A 17,526-nucleotide genomic window follows, 5' to 3' on the forward strand; every position below is an offset into this window, starting at 1 on the left:
GCTATGGTCAAATTTGCATTACCCTCAGATAGGACACAGTAACTAAAACAGCAGTGAATCCTTAGATAAGCAGTCATAAATGATCCTTTGATCACATGCATAAAAGTCACTCAATTTTTTTTTATAGACAAATGAACTGAAAGTAGAATGAGACCAGCTTAAAATAGAACATACTCCATATGTCGGAATAGAGATCCCAGAAATACAAACATACATCTTCAGTAAATTGAGTCTCAACAAAGGCAGCGAAATCACACAATTGAGAAAGGATAGTCTCTTTGATAATCAGTTCTGGGGAAAATGGAGGTCCGTCCATACATAGAAGAAGGAAACCTCACCCAAATCTCATGCCCTAATTAAAAAAAAATCAAAGTGCATTAAAAGCCTAAATATAATACCTGAAACTATGAAATTGCTAAAAGACAATATAGGGGGGACACTTGGGGACATTAGTATAGGCAAGAATTTTTGGATGGGAAGCTGAAAGCCTAGTCACCAAAACCCAAACTTGACACAGAGGATTCTGTCATACTGGGAGGTTGCTACACAGCAAAGGAATAACAGAGTGAAATGACATCCTACAGAACAGGAGAAAACATTTGCCCACTATCATCTGAAAAAGACTAATATCAAAAATATGTATGAAATTCCCCAAATTCAAGAACACAATTCAACTGAGGAAATGATCGGAACAGACATTTCTCATCAGGACACACCCAGGGAATGCAGGGTTCAGCATACAACAAGACAAAGGATTCCGATTGCAGATACCCTCTTGGTACCTATGTTCTCACTCATTATTTTCTCTTCCTTCTACTCTCTGTTCCTACTACTGTGCCTCAAAGGCTTAGTGAGCATTGTCTGTCTGCGTTCACGTACTGGTCCAGAACTGAGGATAGGGTAAAATACACTTGTAGAAAAAGAATCAAAGCAGGGGCTGGCATTGGGGCTCAGTGGTAGAGCCCTCGCTTAACAATTGTGGGGCCCTGGGTTCGATCCTCAGCACCACGTAAAAATAAATAAAATAAACGTATTGTGTCCAAATACAACTAACAAACAAACAAACAAAAAAGAACCCAAGCAAGGACTGGAGTGTGTGCAGTTGAAAAACAAACAATAATAAGAAACTCTGAAGGGACACTGTAACAGAGAAAGCCTCCCCAGCCTCACAGTGTTTTATATTTTGCTTTGGGCCAGGTGTGCTGTATGCTGGAACTCTCATCATTCTGCTGTTTCTGTTGTAGGTTTTCATGACGTTTTTACTCGACTGATCTTTTACTTGACTGACATTTTTACTTGAGAGATTTTTCAGTGGTTTCATGTTCATTTCTTTGTATTCTGTTTGGTGAATTAAAAAAGGGAAGATAAAATCAGAGAGATGTTTGTCTTCATTTTTCAGGTTTCTGGTCTAATTGTTGTATATTATGTCTATTGATTTTTTTTCCTCCCAAGACTCTGGTAGATTGGCTGATTTTACAGATACAGTGGGAAATTCAAAGAGGTTGACAAAGTTGGAGTCAAGATATGAAAATAGAACATCAGAAATATGAATGTGAACTAGGGCGACCAGACAAGGAGGATGACACAGGGACAAGGAGACACTGATAATACAGGGAAGGAATAATGACATTCCCAGAGATAGGGAAATGGAAGGGAGAGAGGCTGAGTTGGGTGGATAAACCAGAAGGGTCCTTCCCAGCACAGGGGCAACTGAGAAATTCCTTACTGTTACTTCCTCAATTTACAGACTTACAAATAGGGAGATGAAGCGAACTTTCAAAATCACATAGGGATTTTTCTGAGCTTAGCTCAAGGAAGCTGTGGATCTGGAGAGAAGCGGAAAGGCAGGGAGGTAAGAATAAGGCTAGAAGTCATGGCTACAGGAGGAAATGAAAGGTGGAGTAGGAGTCGCAAGGGCTGTGGGAGGCACACTTCTTCTCCAATCAATTGGTATAAGGAAGAGATCTGTCAGTTGGAAGAGAGGAAGTCACTACAGAGTGCTGAGAGACAGGGTTTCAGAAATGAGAGATCAAACACCAGCTGAGAGTCAGAAGTCCTCTCTCAGTGAAATGCTGCTCCTGCAACTTGTGTTGCTAGCAGTTCTCTTCCCAGGTGGTGGCAATCAGGAAGGTAAGACTAACACTGGCAACTCCTGATCCGCCAGTGTTGCAGGGTCTGGTAGAAGGCAGGGTGCCTTGCCTAGGTGCACCTAGATTCTGAGGTCTTGCCCCCTCCTGACTCCATCCCTGTTCCACCTGCTGGAGGTGGGGCTGCAGCCTGAGGTCCTGGGCTCTCAAATGTGTCAGGCATTATGCATCTGCATACCCTGGGGTCTCCGTTCCTGCATGTTTCCAGTACACATGATTTCTCTTTCCCTCCTGTTTCTCCCTTTCTCTTCACTCTCTTTCCTTCCTTTCTTCACAGCCTCCCAGGGGCCGACCTCCTTCCATGGCATCCAAATCTCATCCTTTGTCAACAGCACCTGGTCACAGAACCAAGCCTCAGGCTGGTTGGAAGATATGCAGATTCATGGCTGGGATAGTGAGGCAGGCACTGCCATCTTCCTAAAGCCCTGGGCCAAGGGCAACTTCAGTGATGAGGCCATTCTGATGCTGGAGGAGATCTTCCAAGTCTACTTCTCTGTTTTCACCAGTGAAGTGCAGGATCATGTCAGTGAGTTCCAGTTGGAGTGTATGTTCCGTCCTCACACCTGGGGGATGTGAGGGACTTTAGCTCCAGCTCCAAAGGACTGCTCCCTCTGCTCCTTCCCCATCCTCCTTTCTTCACCCAGCTGCATGCACACACCTCTTATAGTCGGCTCCCTCTCGGACTCCACACCTCCACAAAATATTTCATATCTTGCTGCCTGTGCATCTATCTCTGCTAGATATGACAGGTCTGCTCTGTGACCAGCCCCAGGTATGTCTCCTGTGAAACTTGCTCCTTCCTTTCCTCTTTGTCCTGAGAGACATAAAGTGTGCCTCTTCTTCCTATCCATCCATTCAAACTTTTCTCCATGTGAAGTTCTGGTTTCCTTTGAAAGCTGTGCTGGTGACTGCTCGACACTCTTCCTTACCCTCTGCCTCTCCCCTCTCCTGTACCCATGGTCTACTTTACACAGATGCTTACCCTGTTCACAATATTCATACTTGTCCTCAGTGCTTTCCTCCTGAAAATCTCCAAATGCTATGATTATTTAGGCTCTTCATTTTACTTTCCAGATTTTTTTCCCTCACCCAGAATCAACATCCTGGGTCTTCCCCACATCCCTTTCCATGTTTGCTACTCAGTAACTTTTCTGTTTTCCTTCTGCCCAGACCCTTTTGAGATCCAGGGCTTAGCAGGCTGTGAGCTGCGCTCAGGGGGAACCATCATGGGCTTCCTGAGGGGGTCTTTAAAAGGAATCGATTTTCTGAGCTTCAAGACAGGCTGGCCCTCCACAGAAGGTGACCTCAGGGCACAGAAATTCTGCACAGTGATCACGAAGTACAAAGGTATCTGCGAAACAGTGGCGAAGCTGCTGTTAGAAACCTGCCCCCAATATCTCCTGAGCATCCTGGAAGCAGGGAAGGCAGACCTGCAGAGGCAAGGTAGGTCCTGCTGGGTGTCACTGTCCACTGCCTCTTCAGCCCAGGAGTAGGAGTGTACCCAAAGAAGAAGAGGGGCTTCATGGGTAACTGTTTCCATTTGCAAATGAGTAGAGATAGAAATGGGTGTATGGGTCCCTGTGCTCTGGGTTAGTGTCATAATGTGACACCCTTCCTTCCTTCCCTTTCCTGTCCCAGTGAAGCCTGAGGCCTGGCTGTCCAGTGGTCCCAGTCCTGGGCCTGACTGTGTGCTGCTGGTGTGCCATGTCTCTGGCTTCTACCCCAAACACGTGTGGGTGATGTGGATGCGAGGTGAGCAGGAGCAGGAGGGAACCCAGAGAAGTGACTTCCTGCCCAATGCAGATGGCACATGGTATCTCCAAGCAACCCTGGATGTGGCATCTGGGGACACAGCTGGCCTGGCCTGCAGGGTGAAGCACAGCAGCCTAGGAGGGCAGGACCTCGTCCTCCACTGGGGCGAGAAAGGGGTACAGATGGGGGAGGTGGTGCTCAAGCACAGAGGGAGGATTGGAAGGTTGAGGGGAAAAGAGAATGGTTGGTGTGGGGGCTGGGGACAGGGACCAGGAGAGAAGAGTGGACAAAGGGACTTTAGAGAATGAAGGCTGTGGAGATACACAAGGGAAGGCAAAAGGGTAAATGTACGTGACTTGAAGGGACATCATCCCCTGTGCTCTCTCCCCATTCACAGGATACCCCCTCTCTGTTGGCTTGATCATTTTGGCAATCATAGTGCCCTGTGCGCTCATTTTTTCTGGGGCTTGCATTGTGGTTCTGGAGGCGCAGGTGAGTTTATTTCCTTAGTCTTCCTTCTCTGTAGGTACTCCCACTGTTTTCTCCTGCCATCTACGTGTAGCACAAAACCTCCTTCTTTCCACCAGAACTTCTTCTTCACTCCTGTTACCTGCTGAGAATCAATTTTAAAAATTGCGGTAAAAATCACACAAGATGTACCATCGTTACCATTTTTAAGTGTGTTAAATGCATTTCCATACTTTGCATCCACCACCTTCATCCTTCTCCCAAACCTTTTTCTTCCGCATAGTGGAAACTCACTTTGCACTCAGAAATGCTTCTCTGTTCCCTGTCCCGCAACTTGTTGGTGGCTCCTCCACTTTCCATCTCTATGAACTTGACGACCCTGTGTAACTCCTATAATTGGAAGCAAGTAGTAATTGTCATTTGTGACTGATTTATCTCACTTAGCAATGAGTGTTCAGTTCTGTTGTAGCCTATCAGAATTCCCTTCTTTCTTTAGGTGGTATAACATTTCATTCCATGAGTACACACCACATTTTTTTAGCCATTTATTCATTACTGGATGTTGGACCATTTCCACTTTTGGCTATGGTGAGTAGTTCTCCTATAAGTGAGGACGTATGCATATGTCTTAGACACAAATGGCTTGTTGTTCTGGCTTTCTTGACAGGTTGTATCAGGACATCCAGTGAGCGCTCCTCAAGTCTTCTCTCCCATTTGGAATAAGTTCCGAGAAATCTAGAAACTTGGGATGTCATCCCAGGAGTCAACCTTGATACATTTTATCAAGTAATCATTGATGCTGATCAAAGCATTTTCCCAATAGTTTGTAAGATAGTCACAATTTATATACCAGCAGCAAAACAATTAAGAACTGTGAATTTATTTTGAGATGCTATCAAAAGTAGTACTCCTCCCGAACTTCATCATTCATTAAAAACATACTATGTATTTAATAGGAATTTTAAGATTTTTTTATTCAGTTACTATGTGCCTCATAATTAATGAACTTGAAATGGCAAAAAAAAATTATGTGTCTGTAACCCACTTGTTTTGCATGTAATATATACACATGGATTCACTTTCAGAATGTTTTGTTGTGGATTTTACATCTGTTTATGTTCATTTAACTTTTACAGTGTTCCTATCAGGTATTGGTATTTTGATTTTTTGACTAAATAAAATGAAATGAAATGGTTGTGTTCCCCCCCCCCCCAGTGTGTGGGACAATTTGGATGTGCCTACTTTTGTTTGAATTATTTGTGTAGATTTAGTGAATTCACCAATGCAGTCATGTGTTGGGAGTTTTTTTGGTTTTTGTTTTTTTTAATAGAAAAGCATTAAATTTAGTGGCCAGTTTTTCTTTTTTTTTTCCCCCACCAGGGATTGAACTCAGGGATGCTTTAAGCACTGAGTCACATCCACTGCACCCTTACTCCCATTTTTTGAGACAGGGTCTTCCTCAATTACCTAAGCGCCTGGTTAAGTTGATGACTCTGGCTTTGAACTTGTGATCCTTCTGCCTCAACCTCCCAAGCTGGGATTTGTGGCCAGTTTTTGAGAATGTTTCTAGCTCTTCTTTATTGTATATTTGGAATTTTCTTTTTCTTCATCTTTGATAATTTTCAAATATTTTGTACAAATCATCCAAATCATGCAATATTTTCCCTTGTACTTCTTTGAGGATTAATTTGCATTCATTGTTCTAATTTCTTGGTGAAAATTCTTAAGTAATATATTTTCCCATATTTGCTTTATTTAAAGTCTAAGAATTCTATTGAAACAGGGCTTTAGTGCATGTCAGGAGGCTTGAAGTACTGTGTCATCTTGGTCAGTTCAATGTATTTTCTAATTTTTCATTATGACATTTATTTAGAAATTATATTTCGAAATTCCAGGTAGTATGGGGTTTTGCCAGAAATATCATTGCTATTGTACCAGCAATAATATTTTGTGAGTTTTCATTCTAAAATTTGCTCATATTGTTTCATAAATAAACTTCATTTTCAATAGAAGTGTTTGTTTTTATTGGAAGAGAATTCTGGTTCTGGTGTTAAAAGTTGAATTCTAAATACATCAGTTAGGTCACTTCTATTAATTGTGCTGTGCCCCTCTAATACATATTCAGCAATTTGCTTTTCTATAATTCACACAGGTATGTGAATAAAATTCTCCACCAAAATTATACATTTTAATCTCTTTTTTAATATAATATCGTTGGCTTCGTAATTTAGAGAATGTCCTATCACGTGCCTAAATATTTACAAATGCTACATCTTCCTTATGATGTGTTTCTTCTTTTAATGTTTCCGTGCCAGTGAGGTAATATTTTCAGGACTTGGTAGGGCCTAATTGGGTTCCTCAGGGTTGGTGTTTTTATTTATGTCCTTTTCCATCTTCTTAACTCTAGGCCTTCTCTTTAGTTACATTTCTTATACTTCTCTTGTGAATACAATACGGGTAATAGTAAGTCATTTCCTACTTACTTTCATAGTATTTGTCATTTAAATATTCAGAATATTTATTTTAATATAATTTACTACTAGATTTGTATTTATAGCTCAATCTGCTATCTTCATATTGCTTCATTCTCCCTGCCTCTTTCTCTTTCCTGTTTTGTACCTCTTTTAGAGCAAATCTTTTTACTTACACCACCTTCCCAATTATGAACTTGGTTTGATGATCTTCTACTCTTCCTTTGTTGGCTATTCTATAAACCTTCCCATAATCCTAAACATTACAACTTAATCTTAGTTAATAATTTACCACTTTGCTAATTGAGTTACTTTGGAATATTTTACTATCCTTTTACCACTTCCTGTGTTCTGTGGTTGTTATATATTTGAATTTACAGCACACATAAATTTAACTTTCAGAATAAAATAATAATTGACTTTGGTTCATCTATCCTTTTTATTACTCTAATTGACTTTGATTCATTTATCTTTTTTATTACTCGACTTCACAGAGTTCAGGACTAGCAATGCTTGTTGATCTGAATCAGATCAGTAATACAATATTCAACCTGGATTTTAACCACGAATGCTCCATTTTCTTTTTCCTATTTATGATTTACTTTATCCTGGGGTAGAGAGACTGATGGTGTAGGCTTTAAAATTGCAAACCAAAGTCCAGGTGTTTACCAGGAATTCTCTTCCTATGCACCCACCAAATCCTAATTTTTGTTCCCTGGCCCCATTAGCCTGTGCAATGTTCTGCTCACCCCTTTGTGTCTTTAGAATTTGTAGGTATCTGTAAGTGAAGGAAATGAGGTTCCAGACCTTGGGCTCTGCCTAGCAAGACTTCTTTCCTTTCCTGGCTTGTAGCCCTCTAATTTTTCACTGTGTTAATAGCTCTCAGATGTCATCAGGTAGAATTTTTGAAAGTCTATGACTAGTTGTACTCTGGAGATTAGCTTAGCATAAATAACAAAATCTACCATTCCCATAAGTAAAAGTCCAGTGGTATTTAAAAGTCAGTAAAATTGGTTAGGATTCATCTTTTCTCACTTCTTATATTGTTCTTGTTTCAATTCTTACTTTTTGGTAACATTTTGGAAAAAAGAGAAACTTAGGACTTTTTCAGTCAGTATTAGAACAGGGTCATGTGTACCACAGGAACTAGGCATACGCTCTATGATTTTAAACTAAAAAATATGAAGAATTTTAAAATCCTGAAGTGAAGTTGTAGAAAGAAAAAATTAAATTTTAAATATATACTCATCATGTTGAATTGACTAGGAATGAAAATTTAGAGGATGAAATTCAGTATTCTGTTACTCAAATATTTCACATGGTATAGCTTCTTGAACCTGTTGAGTTGTCACCTGTCTTGCCTACAATTACCAGAACAGTGGTACTTCTGCTAGTCAGCAAATAGGTTCATGGGCCACTCCATCCTACCGTTTACTTCACTAATAGTGCAAGGATTGAGGTAACAATAATCTTTAGTCATTGAATATAAAAATCATTTTATGGGTAGTGTAGATGGAGAAGAGTAGTGAGTTGTAGTGATAAATCCCAGAGAGCCCTTAAAAGAATCACTGCAGGTATCATGCACTTGTGTTAGGTTCCTCATTGAGCCCAACCATGTTAGTCTTGAGAATTCAAATATGGGGGCATGTATGGCTGGATTGTGGGCTGGACTCATGTGCATTATCGAAAATAGAACAGTATGGATATTTGAAAGTTAATGTTTTTCATTTGATTACTGTATAATTCAGTTCTACCTTTAAAGTGAAATGCCCAAGACATTTATACAAGGTAAAGAGGTTATTTAGCTCATAGCTCTGGGCGCTCCAGCTCACAATTGGGCAGTTTCAGTGTTTTAGGCTTCTATGAGACTATGAGGGTGCCACAAGCCAATGTTCATGTCATATCAAACATTTTACATCATGGGCCAGGAAGCAGAGAGGGTGGGGGAGAGAAAAAACAGAGGCAAAGGATGTGCCTGGGTCCCTTGTTCAACCTTGGGACACACCTCCAGGTAATAATCTCCTATAAAGCCCTACCTCCTAAAGAGCAATAGCACCTTCTAATTGAGCTATTTGAGCCAACCTGGGGACCAAGCCTTTATCCTGTGGTCTTTTCGGGGAAAACATCCATATTCAAGCCATAGATTTCGTCCCTGATACCCAAGGTTTATACATCTCACAAAGCAAAATCCACTCATTCCATCACTAAAGTCCCAAAGTCAAATGTTCCCACGTTGCTCAACAAAGTCCAAACTCTCCTCTGAGAGTCAGGGGACATTTAACATGAGTCCCTGTTTTTTATAAATGTTACATACTTCCAGGATACAATGTGAGGCAGGCACAGATCAAACATTTCTATTTAAAAAGTGTAGGATAAGAAAATAGTAATAGGGATCATCCCAGAGCAAGTCTGAAACCAACGGGGCAACCATGAAATTCGAAAGCTCCCTGTCTGACACACAGAGCACTAGGGTAGAATGTGGGCTGCAAGGTCTTGGGAAGCCCTGTCCCAAGGCCTTGCTTATTACAGCACATAGGCAGCTTCCTGGCTGGCTCTGTACCTCTCCTTAGCAGGCATTTCACATTGTGGGTACCATGATCTTTCTTGGGTTTCAACTGCAGTTTTACATCCATGTTTTCATGTTTCCATTACACATTGCCCAGCTAGGTGCTCCTAGCTGGAACTCTGACCCTAGGGCACACTGTTGGGACTCCAGACATTCCACTGAAATACTGATGAAAGTCCACATGACTCCATAAGCCTTGCATTCTGCACGTCTTCCAAAGGAGCCTCACACAGTAATGCCAAGGTCCGCCACAGACATATCTGGCACTACTTGAACAATGGTTGCACTGGTCATGGAGTCTTTTCCTAGTTGAGTACCAGGGAATAAATCCCAAAATGTTTGGAGGCACATTGGTTACTGTGGGGTGCCTTCCTGAGATGATTCAGCCTTGAAATATTTGAAACAAATTTATATTTCTACATCTCTGATGCAACTATCATGGGAAGGGAGTCTTGCAGGTTTTTGAGATGCCCCTCAAGGCATCTTTTCTTTTATCCTGATGCAAAACACTTAGATTTTTAAAAAATTGACAGTAATCTCTAACAACGTAAACATCCCTTTTTGTACCTTTACAAATAAATGGACCCTTCCTTTCCATGCTCTGAATTTTTCAAATATTTCCAATCTACTCCTTTTCCTTCTGATTTTTAGTATAGATTTGGCTGAAAGGATCCCATGATATTCATGCTGCAGCCTGAATGCTGTGGTTTTTGTAATCTCTGAAAAGGCAATTTCAAACAAATTAGTCTATCACCTTAAAAATGGAGAATGGCAAGAAGATGAACAATGGGCACAAAAACTTAGATATGAAAATAAAGTTCTAGTGCTTTATAGCAAAGTAGGATGACTTCTGTTCACCATAGCCATTCTATATTTTATAAAGAACTAAAAGAGAGGCACTTGAAGTTTCACAACATGATGAAATGGAAAGGAGAGGTAAATGCTAGTTTTCTTGATTTTTGACAGTGTACATTTCTTATATTTTTTGAAATATCACATTATACCCAATAAATATATAAGTTTATGTCATAATAATAAAAAGGAAAAATAAAATAAAGTCTATTAATATAACTGTCTACATTAAAAGGTTAAAATAAAAAAATAAAGCAATTGATATCTTCATCTGTTATAAATAGCAGATTAATAAAAATGTCCTAATTGATATATTTACAATCCAACTTTTTAACAAAAGAAAAATGTATATTCTTTTGGGCTAAACATGGAACGTTTATACTGAAAATGAAGTTTGTCTGTAAAACAATATGTACAAATTTCAAAAAGCTGAAAACATACAAAATATTTTTCTGACATAGTGTAATAAAGCTGAATTAGTGATTAAAAAAGTAAACAGAAACGGCTCCTTTATCTGGAGATTCAGAATTACATATTCTAAATAATTAATGTATTACAAAATGCTGGATGTGGTGACACAGTTCTATAATCCCAGCCACTCAGGAGTCTGAAACTGGAGGATCACAAGTTCAAAGCCAGCCAGCCTCAGCAAGTTAATGAGTCCCTCAGTCAATTAGGAAGACCCTGTCTCAAAATTTTTTAAAAAGCAGGTCGAAGACATTTGGCATTTGTTTTTTAGGGATTGGCTGGCTTCACTCAGCATAATCTGCTCTAATGCCATCCATTTCCCTCCAAATTCTATGATTTTGTCATTTCTTAATGCAGAGTAATATTCCATTGTGTATAAATGCCACATTTTTTTTATCCATTCGTCTATTGAAGGGCATCTAGGTTGGTTCCACAGTCTTGCTATTGTGAACTGTGCTGCTATGAACATCGATGTAGCAGTGTCCCTGTAGCATGCTCTATTTAGGTCTTTAGGGAATAGACCGAGAAGGGGAATAGTTGGGTCAAATGGTGGTTCCATTCCCAACTTTCCAAGAAATCTCCATACTGCTTTCCAGATTGGCTGCACCAATTTGCAGTCCCACCAACAATGAACAAGTGTACCCTTTTCCCCACATCCTCGCCAGCACTTGTTGTTGTTTGACTTCCTAATGGCTGCCAATCTTACTGGAGTGAGATGGTATCTTAGGGTGGTTTTGATTTGCATTTCTCTGACTGCTAGGGATGGTGAGCATTTTTTCATGTACTTGTTGATTGATTGTATGTCCTCCTCTGAGAAGTGTCTGTTCATGTCTTTGGCCCATTTGTTGATTGGGTTATTTGTTATCTTGTTGTCTAATTTTTTGAGTTCTTTGTATACTCTGGATATTAGGGCTCTATCTGAAGTGTGAGGAGTAAAGATTTGTTCCCAGGATGTAGGCTCCCTATTTACCTCTCTTGTTGTTTCTTTTGCTGAGAAAAAACTTTTTAGTTTGAGTAAGTCCCATTTGCTGATTCTAGTTATTAACTGTTGTGCTATGGGTGTCCTATTGAGGAATTTGGAGCCCGACCCCACAGTATGTAGATCGTAGCCGACTTTTTCTTCTATCAGACGCCGTGTCTCTGATTTGATATCAAGCTCCTTGATCCATTTTGAGTTAACTTTAGTGCATGGCGAGAGAAAGGGATTCAGTTTCATTTTGTTGCATATGGATTTCCAGTTTTCCCAGCACCATTTGTTGAAGATGCTATCCTTCCTCCATTGCATGCTTTTAGCCCCTTTATCAAATATAAGATAGTTGTAGTTTTGTGGGTTGGTTTCTGTGTCCTCTATTCTGTACCATTGGTCCACCCGCCTGTTTTGGTACCAGTACCATGCTGTTTTTGTTACTATTGCTCTGTAGTATAGTTTGAAGTCTGGTATCGCTATACCGCCTGATTCACCCTTCCTGCTTAGCATTGTTTTTGCTATTCTGGGTCTTTTATTTTTCCATATGAATTTCATGATTACTTTCTCTATTTCTATAAGAAATGCCATTGGGATTTTGATTGGTATTGCATTAAACCTATAGAGAACTTTTGGTAATATTGTCATTTTGATGATGTTAGTTCTGCCTATCCATGAACAGGGTATATTTTTCCATCTTCTAAGATCCTCTTCTATTTCTCTCTTTAGGGTTCTGTAGTTTTCATTGTATAAGTCTTTCACCTCTTTTGTTAGGTTGATTCCTAAGTATTTTATTTTTTGGGGGGATATTGTGAATGGAGTGGTTGTCCTCATTTCCATTTCAGAGGATTTGTCGCTGATATACAGGAATGCCTTTGATTTATGTGTGTTGATTTTATATCCTGCCACTTTACTGAATTCATTTATTAGCTCTAATAGTTTCTTTGTAGACCCTTTTGGGTCTGCTAGGTATAGAATCATGTCATCTGCAAATAGTGATAATTTAAGTTCTTCTTTTCCTATTTTTATGCCTTTAATTTCTTTCGTCTGTCTAATTGCTCTGGCCAATGATTCGAGAACTATGTTGAACAGAAGTGGTCTTCTTTGATATAAGGAGAGTAACTAAGAACAGAGTAGGGACGAAGAGCATGAGAAGAAGATTAACATTAAACAGGGACGAGAGGTGGGAGGGAAAGGGAGGGAGAAGGGAAATTGCATGGAAATGGAAGGAGACCCTCAGGGTTATACAAAATTACATACAAGAGGTAACGAGGGGAAAGGGAAAAATAATACAAGGGGGAGATATGAACTGCAGTAGAGTGGGTAGAGAGAGAAGAGGGGAGGGGAGGGGAGGGGAGGGGGGTAGTAACGGATAGGAAAGGCAGCAGAATACAACAGACCCTAGTATGGCAATATATAAATCAATGGAAGTGTAACTGATGTGATTCTGCAATTTGTAAACGGAGTAAAAATGGGAGTTCATAACCCACTTGAATCAAAGTGTGAAATATGATATATCAAGAACTATGTAATGTTTTGAACAACCAACAATAAAAAAAAATAAAAAAAAAAAAAAAAAAAAAAAGCAGGTCGAGCTGGGGATGTGGATCAGAGTTAAATTTCTCCTGGGTTCAATCCCTGGTACTAAAAAAAAAAATAAGAAACAGAAAAGAGAAAGAAAGGAAAAGAAAAGAAAGAAATGGACAATTAGAAAATCGAAACAATAGAGGCCATGTGGACCATGTATAGCACTTCACACATTCTGACTTCGACCAAAGCTCCGCTTCCAGAAAATATTTAGCTTTTAAAACAAATGTGAAAATAAGTTCTGTATGAATCTACATCAAATAATAAAAATTGGAAAGCACATTAAAAGAGATAGAATGAAGAAAAAATAAAGAAAATGATATGATCATATAAAGAGCCAACAAAGTCAAAAGTTGGATCTTTGAAACTTACGAAAATGGATAAATCTTTGTCAAGATGAGATAACAGACATTCATTATCATATAAAAGGTACATAACTGCAAACCCTATAGACTTTAATATAGTAAAAGGGTGATATGAGCCAAGTGCTATAATGAATTGGGCAATTTGGATGACTTGTACAAAATATTGGAAGCTTAACCAATACACAAAAAGAAAAAATTGAATACTTGTTATGAATAGAGTTAGGCTTATTTTTTTTAAAACATGACCCAAAATTAAAAACTTATCTCTCAAAAATTTTCCTTGAAGTTTCCCCTGGTGAATTCTGCCAAATATTTATAAAAAAATATAAAGAAAAAATACAAGGAAAAAATGAGCACATACAAATTGCCCCATACTGCAGAGAGTAACAAAAAGAAATAGAAACATTTTATAACTTCTTTTATATAGTCAAAAAACCCATAATACTAATGTCAGACAAAAAAATTGTAAGAATTACATGAACTAAGATGTAAAACTGTAAACAAAAGTTAAAATGTATTTTCAATATACATGTAGACTTTATACAGAAACAAGTAAGTTACAGAAACATAATGTTGTTTCATCATTTGAAAATCCTTACATGTAAGTCACAACATTAACTCAATAAAAGATATAAAACACTGTCAGCGAGGCAGAATAGGTACCTAATAAATGATGAAATCTGGGTGGTTTTACTGCTGATATTATCTCAAAATAAGTTCAATGTTCTTTATTTTCTGCTGGTATACAGGGAGTGATTGTTTTCCTGTAAACTATTAAACTCCTGATTTGATAAAAACAATGATTATCTCATGAAATATGGATTCTAGCTGGTCTGACATCTGAAGTTTCTGGGTTTTACATATTTATCACAGATGTGAGGTGACATAATAAGTTCTCCCTAGATGTCCTGATATGACCTGTCAAGAAAACAAGCAAAAAAATAGCTCAATGTAAGAGATGTGTGTATATCCACATTCATAGTGACAATAGTCGATGGCAGAGGAACCCAGGAGTCTAGTAGTGGATACATGGGGAAAGATACGTTGTGTGCATACAGTGGAATATTACTCAACCTTGAGATGAAAGGAAATTCTGATGTATTCCAAACATAGATAAACCATGTGGTCAAACTGCTAAATACAATAAACCTGTCACAAAGTGACAAATACTGCATGATTCCAATTACAAGACTTGAAGAGGGTCATCAAATTGATAGAGATGGAAAGTGAATTGGCCACCAACCAGTAGGGAGGAAGGGAACAGAGAAATGATTTTAGGTGGAAAGTGAGTTTCCATTTTGCAAGATGAAAAAGATTGGGGATGTGGATGATGGTGATGGATGCACAGAATGTGAATGCATTTAACACACTCAAAATGGTACAGATATTAAATCATAGTATGTGTCATTTGCCACATTTTTATATTAGCTCCATGCAGGAGATGGCAGTTAAGAAGAAAGGTCTGGTGGAAAAGTGGAGGTTGACATAGTGTAAATAGACACAGGGTAGGAAGAGTGGGAGGGTGGACAGCAAAGGAAGAGTAAGGAAATAGAAACTCACCTGCGTCTCCAGAACCATAACACAGGCCCAGCAGGAAGATCAGAGTGGGCACTATAACTGCCAGAATGACCAGGCCAATGGGGATGGAGCATCCTGTGGTGGGGAAGGAGGACACAGACCATCACTCTGAATCTCATGCATTCACTCCCTGGCCTCCCTGTGTCCAGCTCTGTAGCTTTCAATTTCTAGAGGTTCCGCTCTCCTCCCCTCCCTCCCCTCTCTGACCACCAACCCTCCCCTGCTTACCTCCTCCTCTTCCCCATCCTTCCCAGGCCCATCCTCTGTGCTGGGGCATCCTCTCCCTCCACCTCCAGCTGGGCCTCAGCCCTTTCTCACCCCAGTAGAGGACGAGGTCCTGCTCTCCTAGGCTGCAGTGCTTCACCCTGCAGGCCAGGCCAGCCGCCTCCCCAGCTGCCACATCCAGGGTTGTTCAGAGGTTCCAGGTCCCATCTGCGTTGGGCAGGATGTCACCTCTCTGAGTGCCCTGCTGCTCCTGTTGACCTCGCATCCACATCACCCATACGTGTTTGGGGTAGAAGCCAGACACATGGCACACCAGCAGCACATGGCCAGGTTCAGGACTGGGACCGCTGGACAGCCAGGCCTTGGGCTTCACTAGGGCAACAGGGTCAGGGAGAGTGTCACCTGCTGGCGCTGACCCAGAGCACATGGACGCAGACTGATGTGCACATTAAGCCCTTGTGTTCCTTTGGGAATTCAATAAATCCTTGATGAAGCCCTCCTCCTCCCTGGGTGCTTGCCTACTCTTGGATTTAAGGAGAACTGAAAGGGAAACGGCAGGACTCACCTTGTCTCTGGAGGTCCACCTTCCCTGCCTCCAGGATGCTCAAGAGAAACCAAGGACAGGTTTTATAGAGCAGGTGCTTTGCTGTGTCAAAGATGCCTTTGTACTTTGCAAAGATTTCACAGACCTTCTCTGCCCTGCTGCTGCTGGGTCCTGGGGCAGGCCAACAGGTAGTATTGATGCTCAGGGAATCCAGGCCTCCTACAGCCCACTTCCAGGAACTTACAATGGCTCCCCCAGACTGTAGCTCACAGCCTCCTATGCTCTGGATCTCTAAGGGTTCTGTGCAGAAGGAAAACAGATATAAAAGTTACTAATCATCAAACAAGAAGAAAGGATGTGGGGAGGACCCAGGATACAGATTCTGGGTGAGGAAAAATTCTGGAACGTGAAACAATAAGTTAATAAAGCATTTAGTGACTTTTGGAGGTAGAGTGTTGGGGAGACTTGTGCCTCTCATGAAGGGGACAGTGCTGTGGTAAAGGGGATGGTGGTTACAGGGCAGAGGAGAGGCAGAGGGAGAAGGCCAGGGACATGCTGTCACCAGCACGGATATCCCAAAGGAAGCAGAAGTCCCCAGGGAAGGAAGAACTCATGGCAATGTTTGAAGGGGTGGATAAGATGATGGGGCACACTGTAGGGAACTCAGGCACAAGTAGGAAATTAAGGAGAAAGTTTCACAGGAGACATACTAGGGGCTAGTCATACAGCAGACACCTTTATCTGTCAGAGAGGAGTGAGGAGCCACCCAGGTCAGAGATTGTGGAGGAGAGGAGTCAGAGAGGGAGCTTGCTCTAGAGAAGTGTGTGCATGCAGCTGGGTAAAGAAGGGAGGAGGGGGAGGGACCACAGGGAGCAGTGAAGCAAGGGAGTAAGCGAGTCACAGGAAGAACCCAGTTCTGAGGACAGAACTCACATTTGGACTGAAGGTCAGATATGTGTTCCTGCACTTCCCTGGTAAATCCAAAGTAGTAGAATCGAAAGATATCCTCCATCTCTGCGACCTCCACATCACTGAGGTTGCCCTTAGATCAGGGCTTCAGGAATATAGCAGTGCCTGTGTCACTATCCCAGACATGAATCTGCAGATCACCCCACCAGCCTGAGCCGATGTTTTGTCCAGGTGCTGTGGGCAAAGGTTGAGATTTGGATGATATGGAATGAGGTCGGCCCTGGGGAGGCTGTGAAGAAAACCAGAAAAGACTTAAGTGAAGGGGAGAAGCTAGAGAGAAAGAAAAACTATCGACACTGGAAAGATACCAAGATCCGAGGGACTGCAGAAATATAACACCTGACACATTTGAGAGCCCCAGGGTCTCAGGTTGCCCCCTCCAACATGGTGGAAGAGGGCTGGAGTCAGGAGCGGGCAGGACCTCAAAGGCCAGGTGCACCTGGGCAAACGCAACCTACTTTCAACCAGACCCTCTGCACTAATTCATGAGCTGCCAGAGCTGCGCTTATCTTCTTGATTGTCACCACCTGGGAGGAGAACTGCTGGCAATACAAGAAGCAAAGGCAGCAT

At 40.9% G+C, this 17,526-nt stretch overlaps 2 pseudogenes; one reads left to right on the forward strand and one right to left on the reverse strand.

Moving 5' to 3' along the window:
- Positions 1-2,069: 2,069 nt before the first annotated feature.
- On the forward strand, positions 2,070-4,395 carry LOC143404184 (T-cell surface glycoprotein CD1b-like; annotated as a pseudogene).
- Positions 4,396-4,616: 221 nt separating this feature from the next.
- Positions 4,617-17,526, reverse strand: LOC143404185 (T-cell surface glycoprotein CD1b-like; annotated as a pseudogene).

This window comes from Callospermophilus lateralis, chromosome 7, assembly GCF_048772815.1.
Source record: "Callospermophilus lateralis isolate mCalLat2 chromosome 7, mCalLat2.hap1, whole genome shotgun sequence".
Classification (NCBI taxonomy): domain Eukaryota; kingdom Metazoa; phylum Chordata; class Mammalia; order Rodentia; family Sciuridae; genus Callospermophilus; species Callospermophilus lateralis.